Raw genomic sequence first — 17,429 nt, forward strand, 5'->3', positions numbered from 1 at the left:
TTCCATCGAGAGAAGCAGTTAGTAAAATCGTGGCTCTGTAGTGGCATCTTCATTTTCACAATAACGTATTCTTGTCCGTGACGTCCCCTTCTGCGCGGAATCGCTCTTTTCGGAAGGACAAAATCAGCCAAATTAACTTCCGCCCTTACCTCCCTTCATGGCTGGATTCTCCGTCACAATGGATCAAGCCACTCCCAGTTGGAATCAGTCCCAAAAATGATTTCGTTTACGTAGTTAAGATTGCGCTGCTAACATTCGGATTTATATCCCTTTTCAGGTCGCTAGAATGATTTCTACAAGTGTTTCGATGCTACATGGCAAATATGTTCCTGAAATATGCATACGTGATAACACAGTCATGCTGTCAAGTTAGTTTTATTTTTATTATTATTGTGTCAATTATGTTACGTTTTAAAAAGCCTATCCAATACAAACTATTGGTGGAAGCGATAGCTCCGAATTAATCCTTATCTTTGCATCCACATTTCCCCTAAAATGTGACACATGACACTTCAAATCACAAGGGTCTCGCAATCTACCAAAGCGCTACCCATCACATATCATACTTTTTATATTAATCCGCTACAAACAAATTTCTACGACGTTTAAGAAATTCGCACGGATTCGAAGGAGTCAGCACCACTCTAATGAACGAAACAGTTCAAAACACAACCAATACTCTACTTAAATTAACTGGGATATTAAATGTACGCATTCTGAATTATTCAGTACTGGAGAGAAATGAATTTCTTACATTTTCTGTTTAATACAAAAATACGAAAAATCAGAAATCACTCAACGACTCACAATTACTGCTCCAGCCAACACAACGAATCATGGATGCCGTGAGATTACGTCGTCAGTGGCAACGGACACTTAGTATACCTGTATGTAGGTAATCCGTGGAATTCATCTGTTTCTCCCCTACCTTCATCCTTACATTAGTGGGAGGATGAAGGGAGGAATGAAATCCGCCACTGGCTATCCTCTAATTGACACTAATCGACTACTTCCACTATGGACCACAAACGATAAATTAGAGCATGGAAATTAAAAAAACCTACTTGGGATTAAACATGGAATAAAGGAATTTTCAAGACAATCGAAATCATTTCAAATTAAACACAAAAATTCTGACATAAACCACAATACTTCTCACAAGATACAAGTACATATAATGAGATTTCGGGTGACGATGTTTGATTATTAACCCATAAGAAAATTCAGGTGAGCAAAAAACATACCCTAGAGATTTCCCTTCGGTCAAGATAAAATTCGAATAAAGCATTACGCCCAAGTGACGAGAAGTTAAGCAGTCGAAAAATACGAAACAATTTCGGTGGTTCATCATTTACGTAGCCCAATGGCCATGGAGGCCGACTCACTCGACTGACGATCCTCTAATAGAGTATCCGCCATGTGCCTTTTTCCATCTAGTCTATTTTCAGCGCAATGAAGATATTACTCCGAGTACGATGGCAACGGTGCACTTCTCCGAATAATTTTTCCATGAGCTGTTGCCTGCCGCCATCGGGTATTTCCGCCGCGTCTATTTGGGGAGAGAGCCCGCTGTAGCTCCGTGATGCGCTTTCATGAGGCTCGTCTCATTACCAGGAGTGAAGACAAAGGATGAAGGTAAGGATGCAGTCAGGTTTAATAGGAATTATTGAAAATATGAGGCGAAACCAGACCTATACGACAATCCATGTCGTATACTGTCGACAATTGCAGAAAATAAGATTATGCAAAATAATATGACATAAGACACAGTTTTGACTATTGATTAAAATAATAATGTATAAACGATAACGTTTGAACTGAACGAAAGTGAGTGAAATGCCATAAGGCCAGACATCGAGTGATTTCTCAATTTAGTTTTTGATATCCTTCCGTTCGTCCTCTTTCCTTAAACAAATACAGACTCAATTCCAAAATTCAGGACCATAACCCATCGTCGTTGCAATTTCCATTGTAACGTAAGTAGGTGAAGAGCAAGTTGTTTCTCTTTAGGTCGCATTGCTGGACGTAGGATGTTAAAAAAAAGGTTTTCCTCGATAATTCATACCTGTAAATTTTATCATAGATTCAAGGACATACATCAAGTCAAGCATAAAAATATCGACCGTGTTAAGTGAAATGAAACCTCAGAGATACATAAAAAACACTTCGAAAATTCAAAAGAGACTGTTCACAAATGACCGTTTGCGTGCCAGAGGACCCCTGAATGACAACATCACTTGAAACCCCATGCATACGTCATTGAAAGTTAAAATGTGTCCTCATTCTTGCATGAAATCTCCAAGTTCTTTATTAAAATGGATGTTCAATGAAGAAATGTAATACATTATATCACGAGAGTTTTTATAGGCATAAGTTTTCCGTCCGACTTTATGTCCCATCGATCTTTTTAAATCCATAACATGAGTTGTTCAAAAGTATTCAGAACCGATCATGCTGGATTAATGGGAACATTTTTAAGACAACTGACAGAGGAATACTAAAACAACCTCTAACTAAAGGATAGGCAAGGTTCTCATTTCCATTTAATCGAAAGCTGATATCAATTATCATCACATCCATCGGAATTCTTTTGGGTGAATCAAGATTGCCACAAATCCTCTTGCCCCTTTTGTTTCCCACACCCCCTTCCTCGTGAGCGTGTACCTGGCCAAGCGCAAGGTGGCCACGCTGTCCCAAACTTCCTGCAACCCCGATGTGGCACCGTCGGAGAATTATTTTCGTTTCCAAGAATAAAAAGGAGATTAGCACCATTTTGGAACGCTAGACAACGTCTAAAAGGCCTGAACGAGGTTCCCGTCGACACCTTCCAGGAAGCGTACCACTAATGGCAGACTCGTGTCGATGCACAAGGCTGCTATTTTGAAGAATTTTAGTAGTTTGCCTTTGAACTGAACCAAATTTTTTCCCAGCTTTATTCCACTTTATTTTTGGGACAAATTCTGTATGTTCCACAACGTTACTTTCAATAAACAACTGACAACATCTCTCCCAGTCTGCTGAAACAAAATATTTGACTCATTAAGATTATGCACTACATGATGTCTTTCGGGTGCACAGATATCAGATTTCACCGTATGTTTTCATGAATGCTACGTGTATGAATTTTAATTGGCTTCATTTATCCTATGGTGACGGAAATTTGAATTGCCATATTTTTCCCAAAAAGAAGGATATTCAACGAATTGCCTCTGAGATCTGATTTTCAGATAAAAAATGGTTAAAAATAATCAACTGAGAATGAATATTGGCGCAATTTCGAAGAAGACTGTACAGGTTCATTCAAAATTTCACTCGAAGCGTTTACTTCCGATTGCAAGGAATGCAAAATTCGAGTATGAAAATCTGCTTTTAGAAGAGAGCGCTGATCGATAATCATTCAAAACATATAGATTCTTCCAATTCGCTCACGTCGCGTTTTCATTTTGAGTGGACTGTGTGCATTTGCAAAGACCCAAAGACAAAGAAAGCATCGCAAAAATCCCATAAAAAACCTCCTACTTTGCAGCATCCAAATTTGGTCGACAGTAATATTGGGGAGGATAGGAGATTAATTGTCAGCGGCTACCCTCGATTAAAGGAGAAAGAGAAAAAACGAGTACATGGTATTCTGCGCCAAAGATTGTGAGACTGTGTTTTACGTTGAATTTTCCGAATTCACCACGGATGCTGCTGTTTTTCTCCTGCCTTCATTCCAAGCAGCCATGGACGGCAATTGTTTGTGAATAGGAATTGAATTTAATATTACATCTTTTTAATTTCAATTTTGTAACTTTAAAAAAATGACGTATAAATTTCAAATCAAAGGGTGTACGTATTTCGAGTTTAAAAATGGCCCGAGTAACTTTTTTTTCACGCCAACACTCATAATTCAAAAATAAAAGTTGCGAAAGTATTTTCATCAATTTGAAATTAATAAATCCCAAACAATGATGAAAGGGATGTTCTTTGTTGAGCGAAAATCTAAATATAAATCTTGAGTCAATTACTAAACTTCGAGCAAAGTTCATTGATCCCGAACTGCCGGAGTAAGCTGAATAGCGCTGATTTATGACGGATGCGAGAAGGAAGAGCTTACTCATCTAAGTGAGAGAGATTTCAGATGAGAAAACGATGCATTTTTGGCTTGCTTTTCAAAATTACGGGCAAACCTCATTCACGGAAATTTATTACGATAGCCCATTCAACAACCTACTTGGTCGCAGTCAAATCGAGGAGTGAGAGGAGTCTACGAAATAACGACACCGCAGGGTCCTGATTCCGCAAATACTTGAACTATGGGATGGAAAGGGCAACTTAAACCAAGTTCGATTTATAATTGTATAAAAAGGAGAATTTTTGTAGTAAAAATCTTGCTGGCTTGCCATACTCGTCTCCACACAATAATCATTACGTTCAAGGATGAAACAAAACCCAGCGTCAATCGAGAGTGAATTATGCCCTACAATTTTAGAACGCAAATATAATGTAATTTCAAAGAGAATAATATAGTTAAAATATAGATTTCAGCTTATTTCGGCGTGATTGTGAGGAATTGGAGGGGGGGGGGAAGACGCAACATAAAAATTCTCCTTATTTAGTTATTTTGCAATTTCACAGATAAAGATCATTCATCAATTGGGACGGTGCCGCGTTGTTTGAATGCATTGAAAATACACGAGGATGAAATAAATATGCCCAGCTGTTTGGTCATTTTGAGGAAGTAAATGGGAATCGAAATAACAAACAAATGAGAGACGACTAAAATCGTCATAAAGAAAGGAGTCAACCAAGGAAACCATTAGAGAATGTGATTGAAGACATTCAAGACAGGGAATAGTAGAAGTCTCAACAGAGGAGGACCATGCACGAAAGAAATTTATGAATTTTAAAGTGTAACGCAGCATGGAAGACATTAGTATAAGAGGGTTAGCTTTCTAAGTCTATATCAAAAATACGATTTCTCTTCTCTACCCCGAACGGAATGACATGAAAGGTATGTGAGTGCGAAACTCTTGAGGAAAGGTAGGTCCCCTTCGAGCAGTGTGTTCTGAGGTGTCCCCGCGTAGGAAAAGAAGACGAAAACTACTGGACATATACTGAGGCATAACTGTCATTAAATCGATGCGTGGAACGCAATAAACTTCAGAAGAAGTTGAGGGAATTACGCGAACGACGCGTGCAGTATTTTTATCAAGGAATAAAGGTAGAAATGAATGTCAGAATGAAACGAAAGGCTAAACATACATTAAGACTATTTACTACTCAAGACTTGGCAAATGCTCACGAAAGCTGAAAGTTGAGATTGCGAAATTCGAGTGGAGAGAGTAGTAATACATTGACAATGAATTCAATGCCCAAAAATCAAGTGCATACAAACAGTGCAGAGCCAACGACAGAACCCGCAGATTACAAAGCATCGTCATATTGGAGCTGTAGTGATTACGGTGAAGATAAGAGGAAGTTGACGACCAGTGAGGTAAGAAGCCGTGGTCTTTTAAAACGAGCACGGGAGCATGATTATCTTTCATCTAAAAGGCTCCCGACTAGAAGAACGTCCTTGCCATTTTTATTGTGCCATCCTCAAAGTCACAACGACTTCGGAGTCGGTCTGTGGTACACTAAAACGCTCCCTCATACATCGATGATCCTCTCCCACCTCACATAAAAACGTCACTTCGAAAGCTACCTCCTACGTTATCGGATCGGCGCGGAAACGGTTTTAATGAGAAGGCTTTGTCTTGAAATCTCTTGAATAATAGAATGGGATCGTAGACCATGTTTCACAGGACCTTTCAGAAATCGATTCCTGAACTTTTGAACTCTTTGCGTTTTTACTCCTTGGTTTATAATTCGTAATTGTTCTGTTTCCAACGACTTCAAATCCTGGATGCAAAGAGAATTTAGTAATTTATAAAGCCTTAATCATCTAGTACGTATTACGGTTCCCATGTAAGAATATATGATCACATTAAACATGAAAATTATTGCCTCCCGTACGAATAATTGAAGTTTCCGTTTGGCACTTAACAGGGACACAGATGCCGTTAAGAGGACTTTTAGAGTTATCATATCATATATTCAATCAGACATCACGACATTAAACTCAATTAGCACTTGAATTCAAGACAGAACCATAAAATTAAAAAGTGACCGCGAGAATTTAATGCTATATGATGTTCGAATACTATATGAAGGCCCGATTCTTAAGGAAGCATCATAAAAACCAGCATAGCTAACGAAATATACAGTAAAAGAACCCACTCCAACATTTCCTGTTTATAGTGGCGTCTAATATAGGGCAAGGATCTACTCAAGGAATAACATAAATATTAATGAACTAAGACAATAATGGAGTTCTGAAATAAATCAGACTCAGAGAGCAAAATTAACAAAAATTTCATTCAAGAACTCGTGTGTTTCAACATAATAGGCAGTCAATACGAATGCATTCGGCGAATATTTCCAGAAAAAATCAGGGCGGCGATGGTGGAAATCCTTCCTTCCCATGGCAGTGGAGCCCGAAAAATAAAAACTCAGACAATACAGCCCCACCCGAATCCATTGAGACCCCATGACTCCGGCGAAGACGCACATACTTACGCCGATATTCAGGAGATATGGCCGCAGAAGGAGGAGTCCGGCCGGAGGCAGGGGGAAACCCACCTTATAAGGGATAAGGATGGGCGCTTAGGAGGAGGAAGTCGCAGGTTGAATGGCATTTTTAGCCGCCGCCACACAAAAGGTATCGTCGTGGCGGTCAAGGGGGGCGAAGAGAAAGGAATCGGGGCTAGAGCCGTGGGGGGCACGTGATTTTCTACCCCGTGAAGAGCTGAAAGATTCGAGCGGATGTCGCAAAGATTGAGCACGGAACCGAGCGCCATGGACCGATGGGTGGATGTGGGGAGAGAGAGGTAAGAGAAAATGAGGGAAATAGGGGAGACCAAGATTCGCCACCATTTCGCGGGTGAAAACGTCATGGCGCCGACAGAAACCTGCGAGAAAAAATAACTCATATTTGCAGAGTTCGTAAGTCTAAATTTGCTCGAGTTTGATGGCACAAGTAAGTAAGCCCATCGAAAAAATATATGTCCACGCTCAATTTAACTTCCAGCCAATCAGGTTTCGGCTACCATTTCTGAATCACTGCAATGGATGAGAATCATTTTAACTCGCGCTACTTTGTGGAATGCAAAATGATGCATAAAAAATGCCCAAATCTCTCCCAAGTATTCAACCTTAAGGTTGGTTTGCCGCAATTGGTCACAGCTCTCCACTCCCGACTATTTCTTAGTCCTTCCTTTAGTTTTCTGTACGAGTTCTATTTAGTATCTTCCATTATTTGCTCCATGCATTGTTGTCGAGGACTTCCGTTATTGTTCTTTCCCACCACTGTACTGATATATTATCGTGTTGAGAAGCCCTTCGTGTTTTAGTAAGTGTTCAATAGATGATGCCCTCCTCTACACTATATGTTTCCATATTTCCCTCTTTTCTCCCAATCTCCTGAGTACCTCCTCATCTGTCATTCGCTCATTCCATCTCGCTTTTGGCTTTCGTCTGTAGCACCATGTTTGGGATTCTTCGATTTTCTTCCGGTCTTCCGTTAGGATGTTCCATGCTTCATATCCGTAGAGCGCTAGACTTCATACGTAAGTTATCAATAATTACTTCCTTATTCTTAGATTCATGCTTCTTGAGGAGAGAAAGCGTTTCTCCATACGCATTGCTTCATACATAATGCTCCCTTATTGTTGGATTCCACTTCAAGTCTCCTTTGTATTCCGATCCCTTGTAATTTCACTACTTATCTATATGTTCCCTAACATTCCCTATTTCTCCATCTCCTCTTCCCACTCTTCTCCCCCAGTTTCCGTATCTTCTGATCACCATCAACTAGATTTCATCTATACTTTCATGCTACACATATACTGTGAATACCCTCTCCATTTTTGCCAGAATCTTCCACAGTTCCTCATTTCCTGATGTAACTGCTCGGTAATCCAAAAAGCGAGGTATTTCTCCGGCCAAATAGAAAATAAGAACGGAATAAAGAGAGAGAAAGGGTAAAATAGAGCCACTGCTCTTCCAGTATTTATTTTAACCATTAATAAGTTGTGGTTTGAGTCATTACTAAACGGAATTTCCCGATTTCACGCCAACTTTTATAATTTCCCCAACTTACCTCGAAATTTATGCTTCCGAACGAAAACTCTCCGATTCAGTTGATTTTTGAACTTATGTTCACGCTATGGAGTTACTTATCCCTACGAAGAATCCCGTTGAGAAACGTATTTGAAAAACTTGAGGCCATACGTTATATCTATCGTCTGCATGCAATATAAACGAGACAAGCCAATATCGGTTCACGATCTGAGTTTCCAAAGATTTGTATCTCCCATCAGTTTTATACTCTTCGCCATAAGGGCATTGGTTATTGGCAATATTTTTACCACGGGCTGACGTCGAAAATGAAATAATCTCACAAATCCTTCACCCATGTGCCAGGAAGAGCACCAATGCCGAGTAAATGCGGTGGGTATGGAAGCGAAGGAGTGTTTGCCGTAAAAACAGGAGAGATAAGGTTCGGAATGGGTGGATCGTAAAAGAGCGCAGATAGGATGAATCTGTAATAGATATACATGAAACGCGTGCTATACTACGGTTCGATCACGTTGAGAGAATTCACGAGAGTGGTGTCGCTAAACAAATACAAGAGTTAAGTGAGGCCTGCCCCTTCCTCTTAAGAGCAGGTGTTCTCAACAAGGGGAAATGCACCCTTTTGTGGGGACTATATAGCATTTCTGGGTGGTGGAATTAGGACCACCATTTATCAAAGTGCGAAGTCTTTTAGACAATATACAATTCGTAAAATTATAGTTTGTTTTTAATCTATTCTGCGACATTCAGTGAAGTTAAATAAATGACACCAAAACATTTTATGAATATGCGTATTACTTGGAACTCGCGTTTTGAGTTAGACTGCACATCTTAGAAAGGAGGGAATGATATTCTGAATTATGCCGAAGGGGGAAATGGAGGAAAAAAGACATGACCACAACTGCCATAGAGAAAGAGGGAACCTGATAAAATCAAGGGTGGATGTTGTCGCTCTAAACACGAGGAATGCCAGAAGTTTCAGGAACAGAATCGACTGTATGGAACAATGCACACAGGAGAAAGAGGTGAAAGAAGTAGGCAAGTTTATGGCAAGAAGTTATGGAAGTATGGAAGAAGTTAGCGAAAAAGACCGAAGTAAAGGATAAATATGTACATATGCGCGTACTTTATCCGACTGGTAACATAAGTACATACACCTACCATCACCATTTTCAACTATTGGAAATCCATTTTTATCCAGCACTCCGAATAAAAGCGTCCGCTATGTTGGCATTCGATGGCTGCCAGGCACTCAGGCCTCGCAAGGCCGGGTTAAGCCATCGTGGCACAAGTACCTGCCGGCCATTGAATGCCAACAAATTAAAAGATTTCACAATTTCCCAATTGCGCGTTGGTAACTGGCCGCAAACCTTTGGAAATGATTGTGAATAACCCAACCGCTCACGAACTCGAATACATGCTGGTATTTTAGTCCGCGACTCCTGTTTTAAACTATTGCTTAAGGTGGTAGCCCTGGTTGAGAGATGTGTAGGGAGTGTCTGAAAGGGTTGAAAAAGAAGGCGAGGATAATACAAGAGGAGTCTGCGAGAGGAAAAAGAAAGAAAGATAGAGAAAAATAACCCGATCGAGGGAGGAGTGTGGGAAGGGGTTTCCGGTGCCGAGCAAGGGATGGAGTGAGTGAGGAAAGATCTCGGAGGATGGCAAGGGAAGGGCACACAAGAAAAAAATAATATGGAGCGTCGCACACGTAGGATGGGCTTATGTGAGGACGGGTATCCGTGAGACGATCCAGGGCATTGAAGGATGGATGAGGCGGTGCAGATAGGATGACGAGAGTAGGAGGGGGGGCGTCAAAAGGGTAGAGGGGATTGGAGGGCTGGGAGGAGGAACAGGCGGGGGGGGGGGGTGTGGAAGACACGGAGTGAGGCAGTTTGAGAGGGTCGGGGTCGGAGATCTACCAGACCCGTGGCCCTTTTTTATTTTAATGGGTCCCCAGAGCCTGCCTGCTCTGCTGGCATTATCTGAGTTTTGCATGAGGCATGTTTCCGTTGGTTATCTTCTATTTTCTCCTCGTCTCGTGCCCAAATATCAGGATCGAAGACACTAAATCATTAAGATGGTCGAGAGATAGGACTCGATTAATGATTTCTAATTGTTGTGACAATAAGAACAATGAATGAAAACTAACTTCAACTCAAAGAAGGAAACCACAACATAATTTTATACTAATATGAATAGCAAAACAATATAATTTAAATACAAGTATTGTATTCTCACTCGCTACAATATATTATATGTGTACTGAGGACGAATATACTTGTACGCAACTTTAGACCAAAATATATTTAGATGCTTTCCATTCCGGTGGACCATCAGAGTGAGGATGACTTCTCAACGTAAGGTACGGCCTTTACGGGGATGAGGAAAATTATGAATGCCGCAAGGAGTATCACCGTGAGCTTCGAGACTTACGGCAAACAGAAAAAATGCGAGAAACGCAGAGAGTCGGCAGGGGGATGAGTTTGTATATAGGTCACACATGGATAGAAACAAGATGTTCGCCTAATCTGGAACAGTAGTTAATTTTTCTGCAGATATATTTTAACTAAATCATACCGAGAGGAGAAGACAAATGGGGAGTAATCTCCAATGTGAAAAATTGCGATCAGAAAATGATTTGGCAAAAAAGTAAAGGACTGAATGGTTTTGAGTTAAGGAAGTAAAACCCCATATACAAGGATTCGAATGATCGGGATATATCATGATTTACGGCAAATATGCGCCGTAAAATTACCAAACAAGACATTGCCGAGCAGCATCAGCAATCCTCTCAGTGAAGTATAAATCTTGTGATATGACTGGGTTTTAACCGGGGAAAAAATGGTAAATGCTCGATACCAAAATAAATTAAGACCATATTTTCTGCTTATTCTTAGGTGATAAACATTACAAAGTAATGAAAGAGCATTTTCTTATGAGATTATTGTGGAGGGCTTTCCACCGTCAGGGCACCTAATTATTAAATTACTCCAAAACCATATGAAGGGAAATCACCCAAAAGTGATCGAACTGCGTTCAAAAGAGTTCAACTTTTTAATACTGGAGACTTGAATTTTAGTAAGCTTTATTTACATTCAACTAAGTTAAGCAACTTTAAAGTTAAAAAACTACTTTTGGCGAAAATAGGTTGACATAAATTATGTGCAACTCTACCGCTTATCTTTCTATGTATCTCTGAAATCTTCAGATTTGACAGATTCCGGATTTTGGAAATGAAAATTCTTTGTCTGCTGAATAAAGTAGTCTCTATAGGGACATTAGGCGAAACGATGACTATATTTTAATTATCCAATGACATTTACGCCAAACCTCGACTGCAATTTAACTTCCTTGAAGAATATCTGTCAAAAGTCTTCGAGACAATCCCACTACTGCATTCTTGCTAACCAGAATAAATGAAGTGAACCCTTCGTGCTTTATCCTTACGACCCCCGAACACCCTTCCGCACCCCGTTTTTCCTCACTCACATTCGATCGACCAGTCATCTAAAAATAATTACTCAGCATGGGACTCCAACGGCTAAGTTCCAGAGGCCCTTCCATGATTAAGAGATTAATATTTTTTTCGAATGCTGAATAAATGGTCTGGTATTGTAAAATTCGCGACCTCTTCCGTCCCGGTCAAAGACAGCATTCCATCTTTGGAATACATATCACCACTTCATCTCTCTTCTCCGTGAAAATACCTCATAATGAGGAACATCCCGCACTTAAAGACAGGTTTGAATCTTTATCAGCACAGACTTCGACTCGAGCAGCTTTTTTATGGATACATTACTGGCTGATACATCCAGTTAACTAATTTTATTACGCAAACGTGAGTCAAAACTAAAGCTTATTCACTTGTAATGTGAAAAACAAAAAAAAACTAGCCAATTCATTAAATATATTCAGAAACTGATGAGAACTTAATGAAACAATAAGAACGTGAAATTTATTCTTTACTGTGAAATCCAAGTAATGAGAAGAGTGGCTAATTTTCATTATTAACGGACACAATTAAAGGAAATGCACACGCGTAACGAAAAACAGGGCGAGGATAAAAATAAAAACCCCGAATGGGCACGTAGGCAAGAAAGATAAGATGAACGAAAGCGACAAAAAACGCGGGAGGATACACCAGGGAGCAAGGAAACAGGAAGTTTGGTTGCTTGTCAACGTCCATGTGACTAAGATATATCGATGTAGATGATGGAGGGGTTATCAAATAAAAAGCAGTCTTATTATACGGGAGATGAGACGCTCAAGGGAGTTTTACGGCAGCAACAAGAGGAGGAGTAAAAAACATCTTGTCGATCGACACTAGTCTCTTACTTCTAAAGAGAAAAAACGTTGCCGATGCATCAACGTTCCCAAAATTCGACCACAAAAACAAAGGTAAGAAAACAGACGCTGCATTCCGCTCGGAGCAACGGGAATGAAAAATAGTCATTCAAAATGGGTGATAACAATTGCCACATTATTAACGAACTAAACAATTCTGTTCCAAACCCGATTTTATTCCAAATGTACTAATGATATTAATCAAATCTAACACGTCCGAATTTCATTCTTGACTCAATGAAGAAAGAAAATGTTTTTCCCTTCAAATGGTATTTCAGAAAAAAATAATGTATCACGGGATTGTTTCACCACCTGCAGCCATAGTTTTGAATTGTATTTTACACATTCATTGGTCTGGTAAAAAAATGTAGGTAGGTGCAAAACATTTTGCCTTTAAGCCTTGGGAAAATGCAATCGTGAGTTTATGATTGTCAAACAAAAAATGAAATGTGATGATTAAGTGAACATATAAATTTGCGTTTGCGCATGCATGCATTTGCGGTAAGTATTAAAATAAGAATTGAAGCGGAGAAAGTACGAATAATTTTCATTTATCACATTTCCCGGTTTAACGATGGAATTCAATTATTCAATCCCAGCTTCATGAGATCCCTGCCCGGGAGCACATTTATTCATTAATGGCGGCTGCCCTAACAATGCACGGTTCGTTGCTTGCGGGGTAATGTAGATGTACCTGTATATTTCATGAAAATTCCACGATTTCCAAATTTGGCAGAAATGCTGCGTTTTGGGGGACTTAATTGTGAAATTCCAAAGAAACTGCGGCGCCTCGATAGTTTAACTGGCTAAAGCACTCGACCAGATATTGAGGGATCTGGGTTCGAATCCCAGGCAAGGCGAATGATTTTTACACTCTGTAACTGTTGCAATGGGACTTAATTGTGTTTAAAATGGAGGGATAATACTGCCACTATCTCCAGCGGCTATCAGATCAGACTATGAGGAGGACCGAGGGCACATAAGAAATGAAAGGGACATTGCATGCTATCGAGCTTATTCATTACTGTAAATGGTAAAACTATTCCTTGCACCTTACCCCAAAACATAGAAATCATTCCCAAGGCTGATTTGATATGTTACGAGTAAGTACTAATTCGTTCATCGCTATCGTTTTCCATGATGCTCAGGATGGTCCAATTCGCCCGGATGCGAACCTGGGCACCACGCCCGGAAGACGAACGCTCTAACCACTAGGCTACCATGACCGCTTTGCCGTTATGCGCATAATTAAAATGAATGATGACCGGAGTGTGATTCCAGATCTATATACTATGCACGTATAATCCATTGGCATGAAATTTTACGATGATCGTTAACTCAAGTGACTCCGGATATGCAAATCAAACAAAATGTCACCGCATAGTAGGCAGAGGGAGAGGATATCTGGCAGCAGGTGACGGCAGAATGAGTGCAGGTACGTTCGCGGGAATACTTGCCGACGAGACGGCAATCTCAGCAAATGATTCGAAATCGATTAATATCCTGTACAACTTGCGATTTTTGACTTGGCAGCAATGCCAAATGCTGCAGAATCCTCCTGAATTTGAACCAAATAGCATATCGTAGACGAGAACCTAAAATCCAGACTTGGGGGGCATTCGCAGGGCAAAGTAGGTTGAGCAAAGAAGCGACGCGAACGTCGTAGGACGCCCGATCTCGAACGTCGAGTTTTCAAGTACAACCACAAGTACGTAATTTCACGAGCGGAGGAAAGAACCGGAGGGGATACTCTTGATATTTCCGTTCCCGAACAGAAGCAGGGCGGCAGTGAAATATGAAATATACGAGGGCGTAAAAATCGGATGTTTAGGGAGGGAGGCGGAAATGAATCGCGCTCTTGAATAAAGGGTCGGCCACATAGAGGATCAGGTTGTGACGCCAGCAGGTGAGCAATAGGAGCGAGAAGGCTCCTGCATTAGTGATGGGATGGGAAATTAAGAGAAAGACTCGGGTAGGGAAGAAAAGACTCGGGTAGGGAAGAGATAAATGCTCGAGGAGATTCACGATCGTAACGGCAAAAAAGTTGAACGGGGATGAGCGAGGGTATATCATGTTTTTGGGGAGGGTGGATCCATTGGTGAATGCTGGAAGATACAGGGCCATTAAAAATCCCTAAAGATATTTCTCTTGGTTTACGAGTTTTAAATCTAACGGTAATTCGCTCATAAAGTTTCTTTATAACATTATATACGGATGAAGCAAACAAGGCAAAGAGTAAATGAAGAGAAATTCCCTCAAAAATTGCCTAAATTTGGCTGTCTTCATTTAAGTATCGTAGGAATCGGTGAGATTTAACCAAACTCGTCGATATAGTAATCAACTAACGCTACAATCAACAATTTTTTTAAAGAAAAAAGAACGAATAAAGTAACTTTTTTGGAATCAATATGTGTAATCGTGGTTGGCTCAAGTTGAAGAAAACTGTGGTGCCATTCAGCTGAAGTTCAACGGTCTCATAACAGTGGGAACGAATGCTTCTACCAACAAGGAAAAAAAATCACGCGAACATCGAACACTATAGACACTTTATGAATCTACTGTTTCCAACAATACTCAATACAAACAATTCGAGCACCATTTAACACACCAGAGAAGTTGAGATTAAGTAATGCAAGTATGGATCATGCGTATACATTGCCACATCGACGGAAAACATGTTATCTAACACGCGGTAACTTGGAACATTTAATCAAGTTGATAATTCCACCTTGACGATCATCAAAACCTGATTTTAGATATTTACTAGATTTTTTCGGAATTTTCACCACAATCTAATGCCCAACAGTTGAACATTGAAATTTTGGTAAAAGGGATGAGGGCTTTGATTTCACTGAAAAAAGTGGATTTTGATTTGTACGGGCCAAGATAACTGTTTCACGATGGGAAATTTAATGCCTCCTCTGAACCGAAACACATGATATGGTTTCGGAAAAATACTCTTTACACTAATATCATGTTTTAGCAGAAAGGTCGAGAAAAAAGATTCCTTTTTCATGAATGCAAACCAAAAGGGGCCAAACCTTATTTAGTGTAAATTTTTGGGCAATAAGAATACTATGCAAGGGTATCTCCAAGTTATCATGCATTGACACCTGATTCATTAGTGTGTGAAATATGGTATGACAAAAGTTCAAACACTGGTTATAAAGAGAAGAACTATAAAGTCAACGAAAATGTGTACATTGAAAGAATAAATTACAACAGAGTAATAATCAACATTGAGATCAATGCTTAGATCGCAGGAATGATGATTCAAAAAAATAATATAAAATTTAAAATATGCGAGCCTATTCCTTAAAAAGATTAATTTATCCTGAGTGTGCTTTAGTCTTCAACAGCGATCGTAATTGTGGTAGAGGAAAACCATTATTTACGCGGCGTAAGCTGGGTGATGACATACGAAGTAGACGGTTCGACTAATGACCGAATCCTGTCGGGTTCAAATCTGAGTGATGATTTTGGACAATCCCAGGTAAGCCCAGGTTTCACTCCGAGTTAGAGCTGAGCGACGCTTCGATATGCCGAGTGGGTGTCGATATTTTAACTTTGCTGTCGACACTGGCTTAAGGTGTCCTCGTCATATCGTGGGCGCTATTGATGTCGACTTTTGATATCGATATCAGGTTGAATTTGATGTGGTCATCGACGAGGACACGAGCAGATCTTCTATTACGAAACATTTCACAAATAAGAGAAAGAAACAAAACGGCTCCGCATTTTTTGGAGTAATACGACACATTTGAGAATTACGCCTAAGGACCGAGATATTCCACGAGCGTCAATAATCATGTACAATGTCCACTAACCAGGGTAAGTGTAAAGGAAAGCTTAAAAAAACTATGGTATTTGATATGTTTCAAAAATAACTATTCCTCACCCGATCTCACCCGTGGGAATCATTTCAGGTTGAATTCCGGCACGTAACACACCATTCCAAGTTTTTTAATTGATTCTTCTTTTGTGATGGTTTAACAGGCCGATTCAACAGACGACACGATCGACAAATTTAACAGTGTCGACATGACACTGAATGCCGTCTTAACATTGTTTTTCGACAGAATATGAATATCGACGTCGCCACTGACGTCAACCTCGGCATCTGCAACAACGGCATGATCTCTCATACCGTCGATATCGACATACCTATGAGGGGTAGACATTGCACTGATGTCGTTTCGCGGCATCGAAAAGCCGATGCTGCACAGCCCTTCTCGCAATGTCTAATACCTGGATTATCCCCAGGACCTTTGAAGATATTACCGGCGACTCAAGGAAAGACACTCTCCTCCCTTATCTACCCTGATTTCGAGCACCACATAGCCGTTGTGTGAATCATTGCTAGTACGTGGTGAGCCTCGCCCGCACAAATCAACTATCACGTTTAAATCGAAGGGTGAGGTGATGCAATCGGCTTGTCGGCCCTTTCCTTCAATTTATCACCTTCCTGTAACTTAATGATGTGCCTTGGGTGACCAAAGCAATAAAAAAATAACCACCCAGAGCTTTAGAATAGCACATATTATGGCTTGTGACGTCCTTTACTAGAAAGTTAAAAGGGATCGGCATTCCGAGAATATCTCCCATCCACTGATAAAAAATTAATGAAATATAGAAATACTTTACGTCCCTAATCACGACGTGGAAACTTATGCGACCCATATTTAGCCACTTTTATTTATTTATTAGCTAGTTAAAAGTTCGTACGCGTCGCTTATTATAGGCGCAAGTTTTCCTGCAGGGTTCAGCTCAATTCATCGAAAACCTTTCGCAAATTAAATAGATAAAGGACCCTTTACCTGTTCCCTCATTTTCTTTTTTCAACCATAACATCGTGAGTTAGTGAAATTCCCTGAGTTTTCCCTTCCATTATTCGCGACGCAAGAAACACACTTTCTTTTTTTTAGAGA

At 40.1% G+C, this 17,429-nt stretch overlaps 1 protein-coding gene across 1 annotated transcript in view; it reads right to left on the reverse strand.

Moving 5' to 3' along the window:
• plx (PTB_TBC1D1_like and TBC domain-containing protein plx) overlaps positions 1 to 17,429 on the reverse strand; it is a 337,895-nt gene that overhangs the window by 222,988 nt on the left and 97,478 nt on the right. The gene's annotated exons all lie outside the window — the stretch shown is intronic.

The sequence above is a fragment of the Hetaerina americana genome, unplaced genomic scaffold (genome assembly GCF_022747635.1).
Source record: "Hetaerina americana unplaced genomic scaffold, ioHetAmer1.1.p SCAF_2, whole genome shotgun sequence".
Classification (NCBI taxonomy): domain Eukaryota; kingdom Metazoa; phylum Arthropoda; class Insecta; order Odonata; family Calopterygidae; genus Hetaerina; species Hetaerina americana.